Source organism: Spea bombifrons, chromosome 11 (genome assembly GCF_027358695.1).
Source record: "Spea bombifrons isolate aSpeBom1 chromosome 11, aSpeBom1.2.pri, whole genome shotgun sequence".
NCBI classification, from domain to species: Eukaryota; Metazoa; Chordata; class Amphibia; order Anura; family Pelobatidae; genus Spea; species Spea bombifrons.
Window position 1 is genome coordinate 28,044,110 of NC_071097.1, and position 12,234 is coordinate 28,056,343.

The following is a 12,234-nucleotide window of genomic DNA, read 5'->3' on the forward strand; positions in this document are numbered from 1 at the left end:
TTTATAAAAACAACCAACAACAAAAACATTATTCTAATGAACGCGCCCATCAGATATTAACTTCACCGTGGAACCAAAACAACATAAATATATTCACAAGGAATTAGCATATATTCATTAAATGCATAATAAAAAAAATACAGTAGTAGTACTCACAGGTTTGTGGTACCGAAAACAGGTACGTTGGTATGATGTTCTTTCACATATAAGCAAATAAATGCTTATACGGGGAAACTCTGTGTCCCGTGAGCGACGTCGTGGCACTCCCCATTCAGACCCCTCCAACAATAACGTGTGTCCCACAATATCAGCGGGGCGACCCACATCAGTAGAACCGGGACCGCCTGTGACATCAACCCATGTCATAAGCGTAATAACTATTCCTATTTCCTAGACAGAATTTTAGCAAGTGTTTGTGCATAGTGCCTGAATGTCTGCACTTTGTATATGTTCCTGTTTGATTATAACTAATAAAATAATCAATTAACACTATTGTGATTTTTCCTGAAAATAAACCCATAAACCAGAATAAAAGCAGAGCTCCTAACTGTCCCTGTTTAAGAGGGCCAGTCCCTTTTGGTCCCAAGTCACTCTGTCCATCTTGCCTTTTTTAGGAGCTCAGAATGTTTCTTGGTTATTACCGTAATTTATCACAATGTGTGAGTCTACGTTTTTGGGAAAAATAAGTAAAAGTAAAACTATTTTTTCTTCTTCATCCATTGAGGTTCTGTATTGGGGTGGACTGTTTTATACACATGACCTAAGCTCAGGAACCTAAGCCCTATTTGTTGCTTAGCACAGCAGTGTTTCCATCCTAGTATGGTATGGATTTAGCCTGTAAAGTAAACGGCAATTACTGCTTTTATAAAACAGATATGACAGAACACAGCTGATAGCATTTTCTAAATGTGGCTGATAGAGATAGCAGGAGATAGGGGGGTGTACCAGTTTCCAATTTCATCTGTGTCCTTGAAGATCACGCTGCTTAATCATATCCCTGTTGCTTTTACATGTACGCTATTACAGTAAAAAAAAAAAAGTTTGCAGAACAAAAATTGCAATTAGAGTATAATTATTTTTATTATTATTAAATTAAGTCATATAAAAAAAAAAAAAAAACAATATGTATGTTATTTGGAAATGACCAATTCAAGAATGTGTTCAATAAACACATACATTTATTAAATTGAATGTATTGAATTATATTATCAATGCAGAGAGCTTGATGGCCCAATAGGGTTCCCTATCAACTTCAGATGTGCAGCAATGTTTTTTGGAGATCAGCGTCTTCCTCCATGGTGTCCTGTCATGGACTCCATGCCTGTTCAATGTTTTACATATTTAGGACTCATGAACAGACATGTTAGCCAGTTCCAATCATTCCTTCAAGCCTTTAGCTGTTACTCTAGGGTTCTTTTTACCGCACTGTGTTGTGCTCTTGGGGTCATCTTGGCTGGGCAACCATTTCTAGGGAAAATAGCCACAGTACTAAACTGTCTCCTTTTAGAAACAATTTGTCTACCTGTGGCCTGTTAAATATTTACATGATTTGAGACTACTGCGTAACCATTTACAGCTTTATGCAAATCAACAATTCATGATTGTAGGCCTTCTGAGATTTCTTTTTTGTAAAGCATAGCTCACATCATCAGATGCTTCTCGAGAATAGTAAACTCAAAACAAGTATTGTTTTATATCACAATAACTCTGAAACACCCCCGATCCCGTTTCATTGATTGGACTCTACATTTGCTAACTCCAGACTCCAGTTAGTTTTTGTTGAGGTGATTAGCCTAGGGGTTCACTTACTTTTTCTCCTCACTTTATACTAAAAGAGAGAAAGCTTAAAGTCTATATAGGAAATAGTGTAGGGCTTTTGGGGGGATTTATTCACTACGAGGGAATTTACAAGAGAGTTGAGAGGTAAGCAGCTGTGTGTTTGTGCTGCCTTTGGGTTTTAACTTCTGCTGCAGAAAGCTGTTTACTGACCCTGTATAATGTATTGTCAAATCAGGCCCCTCGCCTATTGAATTATACATGACACAGGGTCACTTCAGCCCTTCTTGCTGGAGAAACCTGTCAATGGCCCTTTATAATTAATAGTGAAGCGAGGGAGGTAAAATCACAACTCTCACCTTAGTGAATAAACCTCTCTATGTTTGAACCAGGTGAATCTGAGCCAAGCTTCTTTACCTTTAAAAAATAATAATAATAATAATAAAAAATTATAAATGTTGTGTTTCTTAGTTTATAGAACATTGTTCTTTTTTATATTTTTTCTATTAAAGTTCTTTTCTATCCTTTAGATTCAACCGTTTAGGGACTTTTAGGGAAAAGGTGTTTCTTAGTTTATAGAACATTGTTCTTTTTATATATTTTTTCTATTAAAGTTCTTTTCTATCCTTTAGATTCAACAATTTAGGGAAAAGGTGACTTAAACTACAAATGGCACGTAAAAGGTTAAGTCCGATTTCGCCAAGAGATAAATATTAGGTATATAGCATGACCCTGCCGTGAAAAGCAGCCAATAAGCGCCCCGAATGCACAGCATGTGTAAGAAAATGAACAATGCGATACTTTAATACACACAACACCACGGAGGTTTTGTTTTTTTTTTGTTTTTTTTTAAATGTTTTCCACAGCGCCGGTATAACGATGCCGTTACCGGCCGCATCGCAGCATTTACCTCTGCGGACAGGGACAAACTTCTCACATAATAAAGTGAGAGGCGGACCACGTGCAGGGATGGGCGGCGCCATGTTCCTCTGTGGGTGTGGCGTATCGCAAGTGGGACGGTCACTACGCTAATAGCTTGGTATGTGGTGGGCGTGGTCAGTGACAGCAGCAGGGTGGTACCTAGGCTGGCAAGGGTGGCGAGCCTGAGGCTGTAAGCGGAAGGAGGGGGTGCGGAGGGACAGAGCCGCCTGGGGCGGGTGATGCCGCCGGAGTATCCGAGCTGTTTCTTCCAGCAGATCGGGGAACACAGTGTGACTGCAGGTCGGGCAGGTAAGTGCCGAGGCCCCCGGCCGTTGAGTCTCTTCATAAGGGTGTGAAGTTGGTGGGAAGAGGCCAGAGCGGCAGCCTCAGTTGTGGTGGGCAAGAACTGCGAAGAGCAGACAAATGCTTGAATTAACTATTGGGAGCAAAAGAAGCTGCGCGTCAGCACCGGGCTCAATAATGCCTGCCTGGCTGAGAGTGATGGGAGTTGTGATCCAGCAGAAACCGCTGATGGTTGTACCGCTCTTAAATTTAGACATGAGAGGGGGTTGTGTGCTGTGGGCAGGTGTGTAAGGGTGGTGGCATGGAAAACACGCTCACTGGTGGCGAGATCAGGGCACACAATGGGTGCATACAGAGGCCCATGACACCAGTATACATAGCATGGGGTGATGACATTCACAATGAATACAGTGTAACAATTCGCGATTTGGACTTAATCCCACACCTGGAGTGCCAGGATCTGGCTGGGCACAGCATCACGTGGGCATAGAATTCAGGGTAGTAGCACATATTGTAAAGGGTTAATATGCTGAGCTCTTAGTAAAATAAGAATAGGCCAAGTTAGGTTTGTGTGAATACATTGTATCAGCGTTCCTTCCCACTAATGTTACAACAGCCTAGAAGCTGTTCAGTTTGTGCACACAGTGCCACTTGTTGCAATAGGGCCTGGAAGGGATGTCTCTTTGGAAAGCGCTCCGTCTCTCTCATTATTTCTTTTCTTTTCTCGCTCCTCACTTGGTTAAGCGAAGCTCCGTCATGCAGCCGTGAATCACCAGGAGTGATGTTCGGGGTACACATTCGTCACATTAGTATACAGCGGATTTAAATGTAATTGCCCGCCTTGCGTTTTCATATCAGCCGCACATTGTGCCTGTCACCTGATGCGACACCGTCACCTTTAACCCTTTTGCGTTGTGTGCTTAATATAGGAGTATTATTTATCTTTGTTCGTTTTACTTTCTACGCCTGCCGGAAAGCCATTACTGAATGTGTCCGGTGATTTGATCTGATGGGCCCCACCGTTGTTGAAGGCTCATTGCAAAATGATGTGATCAGCAAACAAATGGAAGAAGTTGTGACATCATCTTTTCTATTGAGCAATCTCATTAAAAAAAACAGGTTTATCATTAATTCATTTAGGCAGAGCGTTCATAGGCGCTGCGCATAAGCTTATGTTGTGTTAGTACACGGTGTATGGGAACTGAGGCTTTAATGTTGTGTTGCTCAGCGCATGGGGGGGCAGTTATGCTGTAACGTGGGTCCTGTACGCTTCAGACGTGGCTTTAACAATGTTGGGACTGCCTGTAACAAGTGACTTCTATAGCATGTGTTCCGGGATCAAATAGTGGATATTTTTTGCTGTGATATCGCCCTGCTTTGGGTGTTTATTGCAGTTGTGTCTCTCTGGGCAGATGATCAGTGATTGTAACCTAATCAGGCTTTTAGATTGTAAGCTGTCAGGCACAGCTGGACTAATCCGTAGAAACAGGTAGCCACGGCTCCTAGACTCTTACCGCTGGCAGTGGCACCTAGTTTTTATTGCTGTCACAGTAAGATCAATTAACTCATCCATTTGTGGCTCTTCAATATACCAAGCTGGCTCCTGAACGCTGCAGAAATATGTCAAGCTTTGCACTAAGGTGCTGGACCCCCCACTCCATATCTCATTCTCTATATATCCAATTAATACCATTATATAGGGACCGTATAAATGCAAGATAATATTTAAGCTTACATATTCTGGGAGTCCGTAAAAATATAAAATTCACTTCTGCTTTCGGTATATGTATTTTTAAGTTGTTTTGTCCAAAAAGTGACACTTTAAAGAAGTTCACACACAGTACTGGTTAGTCCCCTGATGTCCTGGAAATCCCCATTAGTTCAATTAATGACATGGTATTCACAAGGGCATATGTAATATACAGAGACATAAACAATATGTGCAGTATCCGCTTACACCATATTCCAGCCCCTGGGGACACGTGATTCTCTCTTGTGTATTTGCTAAATGTTGAGTTGTAATTTGTTACGCCGACTTCGCTTTGTGTAATTAAAGGGGAAGTCCCTCGCAAAACAAATCTTTTTTCATTGAGCATTAAACACGCGGGTGTTATTTGTAGTAATGCAAGTTGGCAATAACAAAAAGGTTGGTTTTATTTCATTTTGTTCCAATAAACTCCTTTTATCTGCAGACCTGGAGGTGGAAATTGTTATCAGTTGTGATATTTGGGGTGACTTTTCATGCACAGTTTACCACACTGAGCTGATGCTTTATGGCAATGCTAATGAAGTCAGTTCCTCCATTGACCTCCATCAATCAGAGTGTTGGTGACTAGGTGATTTGTAATGAGCCATTCCATTGTTTACCATAAGATTGTATAATAAAGAGTGAAGGGTGTCCAGGAGATATCTATCTGAAGAACAGACCTCTGAGGCCCTTAAAGCTTATGTAACTTTACTATCTTTTTCTATGTTAATCCCAAATTTGACTAATGGCTCCATAGTAGATTCGGCTCCAGAGCTGGAACGCTTTTTGAACTTATTTTTTTTAATGTGACGATGCTAATAAAAAACATGGTGGGAGATCCCTTTTTAAAAGGCCAGTCTGGTGAATGTTTCCAGCCTCCATGGGCCCTACGGAGAGTCTGTGATCTGCGTCTCTCTTGCAAAACCACTACTTGGGTTACATCACTCCTGAACTGTAACGTCTGAAATGGGGAAGAGGGGCACTTACTGTATATAACACCAGGGTTGTGTGGTTAGAGGTATGGGCAAGGGGCTTTGGCTTTTTGTGTTACTGTGAATTATTTGTATCGTTTTTTGTAACAGAAAAACTTTTAGAAGAACATTTGTTTTCCAAACGCAGTATAAAATGCAAACATTCCAAAGTATACCGATAAAGAACAGGCAGCAACTTAATAGGAGAGAGATCCATTGATGTATAATAATTATCATTCTGATCTTGAGATCATAAATTTATGACGGCTGCTCCCTTGGTATACAGATTGAATAACTTTCTACAATGTATCCTGTAAATGTATTTTAATGTGCAATAGAAATGCTTATTTCTTCATCTAGTCGTGCCGGAGACATGCACTCAGTTACTCCAGATCTTGTGGTCCGACACACAGTGTGGGGTCCATGTGCTTTCAAGAGGGTACCATTTATTAGGTGGTTTCATAGGAAACCTCTGGTGTAATTGTGATCTATTCAAAGTTATCAGCTAATGTCGGTCTTAAACAAAGCAAATCTTTTGATAAATGTAGTAAAAGTAGAGCTGGAGTCCCACAAACTGCCTCATCGTGTCTTGATATCATATCATTTCTGTATTTCTGACCTTTAAAAGGTGCATTTGCTGTTCTGTATTACTCAGCTCCCTATAGTGACTTATGGACCTCTTCTATATGTTCCAATTCCTCATTTTAATTTGGGCTGGGATATTGTGACCAGAACGATTCTCACCACGACTCGTTTGTGCTTTCTGCTACCGAAATAGACGTGATTGTTTGCTGAAAACATTCAATTTGAGGGCAATTCTAGAACGGCAAGCGGGGTGATTAACACATATTAAGGTGAAAAGACAGGAAACTGTCAGGAAATGCATACAAAAAAAGCTGCATCTTGGCTGTGTATGAAAATTGCATTCACATATACTGTGTACTTGAGCAGGTTTAGCTCAGGATAGCATCTGAAAGTATAAGCGACTGCGACTTTTCTTTGATGGTCCAATGAATGTGTCATCGTTGACCGAGAACTCCATCTTCTCTTGGACCTATAGGACGATATCCATTTTCCTATAAATGAAGGAATATCAGAGTTTTAGGTAGTATGTAAAAGACATTGTGATCTTGATGTGATGGTGATTTGAAAGCCTGGGCTGGTAGCTATGATGGGTGTGGGTAGTATAGCAGTTGGGAGATCGGTATGCATTTAGTGGTTGCTAATAGCCTGATAATGGTTGCTAATAGCACACTGGGCCAGTTCGCTTCTCCTACTAAAGCCTCACTTTTCAAACTACACCCTTTCACCGCGGCCGGCAACGCATTGTAATGGTTCCAGGTTTTTTGTTAACGTTTCCTGCCTTTCAAGAGGCTTCGCCTTTTTTTATTAAAGGCATGGAATCCTTCAATATAATCATTTTTTGTTTGCTTTTTTTTCTCCCTGTTTGTAGAATTTTTATATTCTATTTTTCCTCACGTTTTTATAACCAAAACTAAAACATAACTAAAGAATATTTTCAAATGAGATTTCTTTTTTTTTTTTGTTATTAGCTTATGTCCGCTGAGAAATTTTGGAACGGGATATTTATGGATTGTAATATCCTTTCGGATTACACTGGCTCTTAGAGTGTTCAAGTGGGAATATACCGAAATAAAACGTAGAGCAGACACGTCTTCCTGTTAGAAAATATAACTTTCTGATATTGGATTAGAATAACTAAAATGGCTATGTAACCAATACCATCTTATTTTATATTGTATACCCTCCCAACTGGCATAGCCATAGAAGGCTGGTTAAGGACCCGCAGGGCCGGATTATGCTGGATTATGACATCATATCCCTGCGGAGGGGTAGGCTGGGGTTGCTGGCCTGAGTCAGGCCTTAGGTAAATACGGAACTGACGGTAGCTTCATGCCAACAGGCTTCAGTCATGATCCATGTTGCTTGGGAAGAAGCCCAATGAGTGGCGCTGCCTGACAGAAAAAAAAATGGCGCCATACCCTGTACACAAAATAGACACCGCTACCTCTTTATGGACCATACCTGGACGTATGCAAGTAAGGAGAAATACTATATAGCAAATCTATTTCCCCACTTTTTGTTAGGCTTAGTCAGTGTATTGACATCTGTGGTGTGGTAAACCAACAGTTCACACAGCCCTAGAGCAGTATGGGAGTTGTAGTCCCTGGACAGTTAAAGAGCTTTCTTTTGGCTGGTAGGGGCTTACAAATACATAAACGGTTATATGATTACTAGGCAGCAATAAGATCTTAACTGTAGTGTTAATTTACATAAACATAAATCTAGCTTATACCTGAACCCTTTGTACATCATAGACATTCTCTCGGCATGAAGTGTTGCTTAAGTTTTAAGGCTACTGCAAATCTTGAATAGTTTGCGGTGTAATCACAGTAATCTATAAAATCAAAATGCATAATATCTGCTTACTTCAGACTTGTGAATATCATTTACTGTATTACTACACTAGGGTGAAATGTTAACGTCACATTCTAGCAGTAATGTCACAGTTACCGACGCTCCAGAGTGCTGGTATGCTATCAAAGTACATCTTCAACATGTCGTATCACACAAGTGTAAGAATAAGTATGTGGAGTGATAGGAGTCATGTCGTCTGATTGTTTTCATGGAAAATGCAGGGCTCAGCGGCTCCGCCACAAAGACACATTCACAGATCCAAAACAGGGATAAATGTTTAGTTTTAAATAAAGAATGTTGTCGGGACTCGATATAAGACAGGCTTTTCTGCTTTCAGGCTGTAAATATGCCACAGTTGCATATTGGTATTCTAGGAAATGCTTCTTTATGACCATGGATAAGTCTTTTTCTGCCCCACTTGATAAATGTATTTGTACTCCTATGCGTGTTTTGAGAAAAACACTGCACATGTTTTCACTTTCCAGTTTGTTAAATAAAATATACTTTATATTTTTTGAAGTTGTTTGGGAGACTGTTTCATTATCATAATATAACCTACTTTTCCATGTAGAACATGACATTCTTATTGATGGGGGTATTTCTTCGGGCACAGGACCAGTCTGGGGTTGAATAAGCTGTCCTGGCGGCTGCCAAAGATGTATAAATGTCCACCAGCTGGGTACGCTACGTTACAGACATAAACTTTCACAACGTGCAGCCGCGTGTATCCAGCCAGCAACAGCACGCACACACACACACCACACACACACACCACACACACCACGCGCACACACACCACGCGCACACACACCACGCTCACACACCACGAACACACACACACCACGCGTACACACACACACACACACACACACCTCTCGTCCTGATCTGCCTCTGGATCTCACCATAGCCTGCCAGGCAAATGCACACTTTCATAATTTTACAGAAATTTCACTTTTTAAATCAAACATAGCTTACTTCACTGATCCCCATACCAAAAACTCCAAAACTAGAATGGCTGCCCCTTTTCTTATTTTTTAAGCACAGTTATATGGGCTGTCAGTATACATTTAACTGCCCAGCAAAAATAAGTTTGTCGTCATGTACCAGTGATGCCGGTCCTTACCCTGCTATATGTCTGACGCTTATTGTATTTCCAGGCATCCAAGGTCAGTGCAGTATTTTATTTAGCATTAAACTGTCCTCGGCACTTCTTCTACCAGATTATCCTCTGTTGTCGTACTTAAAATGATTAACTAAACCAACTATTGCCAAGAAACACCTCGCTGCAAAACACCTCCTTTAGTCCAAGCACCTGGTTTACTTAACGCAAACAATTGCCCAGTTAATTCATAAACCTTATCTCAAAGCACATTCAATGCAATGCCACATCTGCGCTTGGTTGTTAGGTAACACATGGCCCGCTTCGCACAATGAAAGCCTCTCGTGTTCACAGTCTTACTGGATAGTCCTTTTTAAATTAAGTCCTCTTGTAATATTTCATGGGTGATTTTTTTTTTTTTGGACAGAAAATGTACCTCTGACAGAAATGTTGAAATATTACAAAGTACATCGGGCAGAAATCTTTATATTACAACGGGTTACTGAGTTTCCATACAGCTACAGAATGTGTTATCCACAAGAAAACGATTAAATATTGTTTATGATGAAAGAGGAATTACTGAGAGGGGTGGTAAATAAGTGGAACAGAATCCTAGCAGAAATGGTAGAGGTTAACACAGTGAGGGAATTTAAGGATGCATGATGAGACCAAGGGCAGATTAAGGTTGGAGTCTTTAGATTGGAAAATGGGGGAATAGATGGACCCAATGGTTCTATACGATAAATGATGACTGGATGGGTATCATGAAATGCTTAGTGCATGGTCTGAGAAGACCCTTGTCTTATAATTCATAAAACCCCACAATACCAGCCACTCTAACTTGCTAATTCAATGGAAAGTTGCGCCATAAGAGTGTGTAGCTTGTACCTCACTAACATTTGTAGGCCATAGCTGGTCTTTCTTCTGTCCCAACATCCAAGATCAATGAAGCTTGACCCGTTGGTGTAGTGTAGTGCAGCATCCCTGTTCAACCCACTAAAATGATACAGACCAGCTGTCCAACAGCCTAGATTGACTTCTTCTCTGGTGCCCGTTGCAAGTTTCCTTACCCCCCAGCAACTTTCTGTGCAATGATGGCCAGACTGGTGGTCCTGTCACATTGTAGCTGCAGCACTCGAGTGGGAGCGGTGTGCCGGATGGCCGGGCCTGCGTGCAAGTACTTTAATATGCTTTCTATGTTCTACAGCGACACTGCAGCTTGCCGTGGATATAATATGTGCAGCGGGGTCTGAACTCAACTCCCAAGGAGACCTACTGATAACTGCTAATTCCAGGAGAGCTTCTCAGATCTGCAAGGTTTTTATCCTACTATTTCCAGCCCTTTGAACAGAGAACCATTTGTCATCGCCTAGAGCATACACTCGGATAAAAAGAAATTAATTTTACATTGTTTCACATAGAATTCCAAACAGACAACGACACACTGTTACTCAAACAACGTTCCAACTACAGAAGCTCAATGAAATCTGTTGCCATCTACAGTATTTGCTCGATTATAAGATGACCCTGATCATAAGACGACCCCCCAAAATCTGAATATTAACTTAGGAAAAAAAGAAAAAGCCTGAATATAAGACGACCCTAAAGGAAAAAAGTTTTACCAGTAAATGTTAATTCATGTAAACTATTTTTTTGTAATAAAAGCTATGATTGAGAAAAATATTTTTTTTGTTTTTATTTCCTTGTATTTTCCAACCTGTCCCCCAGTTACGCACATCTGCCCCCAGGCTTGCCACTCCAATATGGCACTGTGGCCCATGATATGCCTTTTAACCCTCTATATGCCACTGTGCCCCATGGTATGCCTTTTGACCCCCTATGTGCCGCTCTGCCTCCAGAAATGCCTTATACCCCTATATCCCATTCTGGCACTTAGGGGGTTAAAATTCATATTATGGAGCAGAGTGCCATATAGGGAGGTATAAGGCATTCCAGGAGGCAGAGTGGCATTAAGGGAGTTAAAAGGCTTTGTATAGAGCACTCTGCCTCCAGAAATGCCTTATACCCCTAAATGCCACTCTGGCATTTAGGGGGTTAAAAGGCATATTATGGGGCAGAGTGGCATATAGGGAGGTATAAGGCATTTCAGGAGGCAGAGTGCTCTATTAAATGCCCTCTTACCGCCACTCTGCCTCCTGAAATGCCTTATACCTCCCTAAATGCCACTCTGACCCATAATATGCCTTTTAACCCCCTAAGTGCCAGAGTGGCAAATAGGGGTATAAGGCATTCCAGAAATGCCCTATGCCCCCATTTAACACACACACACACACACACACACCTTCCTGCTGTATTGCCGGGGCAGCGGGTTGACGTCTCCTTCCGCTGCAGCCGGAAGGAGGTGGAGTTGGCAGCGGGGGTTGTCTGCGTCCGTCGCGCATACCTTCCCCGGCTGTCAGAGATCAGAGTTCCCCGCACCGGTATCGGGAACTCTGATCTCTGACAGTCGGGGAAGGTATGCGCGACGGACGCAGACAACCCCCGCTGCTAGCCACACCTCCTTCCGGCTGCAGCGGACGTTGTCTACGCGGATCGCGTAGATGTCAACCCGCTGCCCCGGCAACACAGCAGGAAGCACCGGTAAGTGTGTGTGGGGGGTGTTAAATGGGGGGGGGACAGGAGGATCCAGGTCCCCTGCAGCGGTGCGGGGGATCTGGATCTTAGTCTCATAATCAGACCTCTATTTGAGGTCTGATTAGAAGACGAGGGGTATTTTTCAGAGCATTTGCTCTGGAAAAAACCTTGTCTTATAATCGAGCAAATACGGTATTTTGTATGGAAAGCTGCGCTGTGCACAGGAGTATTTACTTAACTGAAAGTATACATGTTTCTTTAAGGTTAACACTGCACCATATGTGTGTGTGTGTGTGTGTGTGTATGTATATGTAATTACATTTTGATTTCATCATACCTTTAAGTAGTTGTTGATTCACACGGTGTGCTTTAAGTATTGCCTT

At 41.6% G+C, this 12,234-nt stretch overlaps 1 protein-coding gene across 1 annotated transcript in view; it reads left to right on the plus strand.

Moving 5' to 3' along the window:
- The first annotated feature begins 2,836 nt into the window (after nt 1-2,836).
- The window catches only part of LOC128468574 (tetratricopeptide repeat protein 31-like), a 32,527-nt gene continuing 23,129 nt past the window's right edge, over nt 2,837-12,234 (plus strand). Inside the window, exon 1 of the mRNA XM_053450326.1 lies at nt 2,837-3,006. The gene's annotated coding sequence lies outside the window, so the exon portion shown is untranslated. The remainder of the gene's footprint in view (nt 3,007-12,234) is intronic.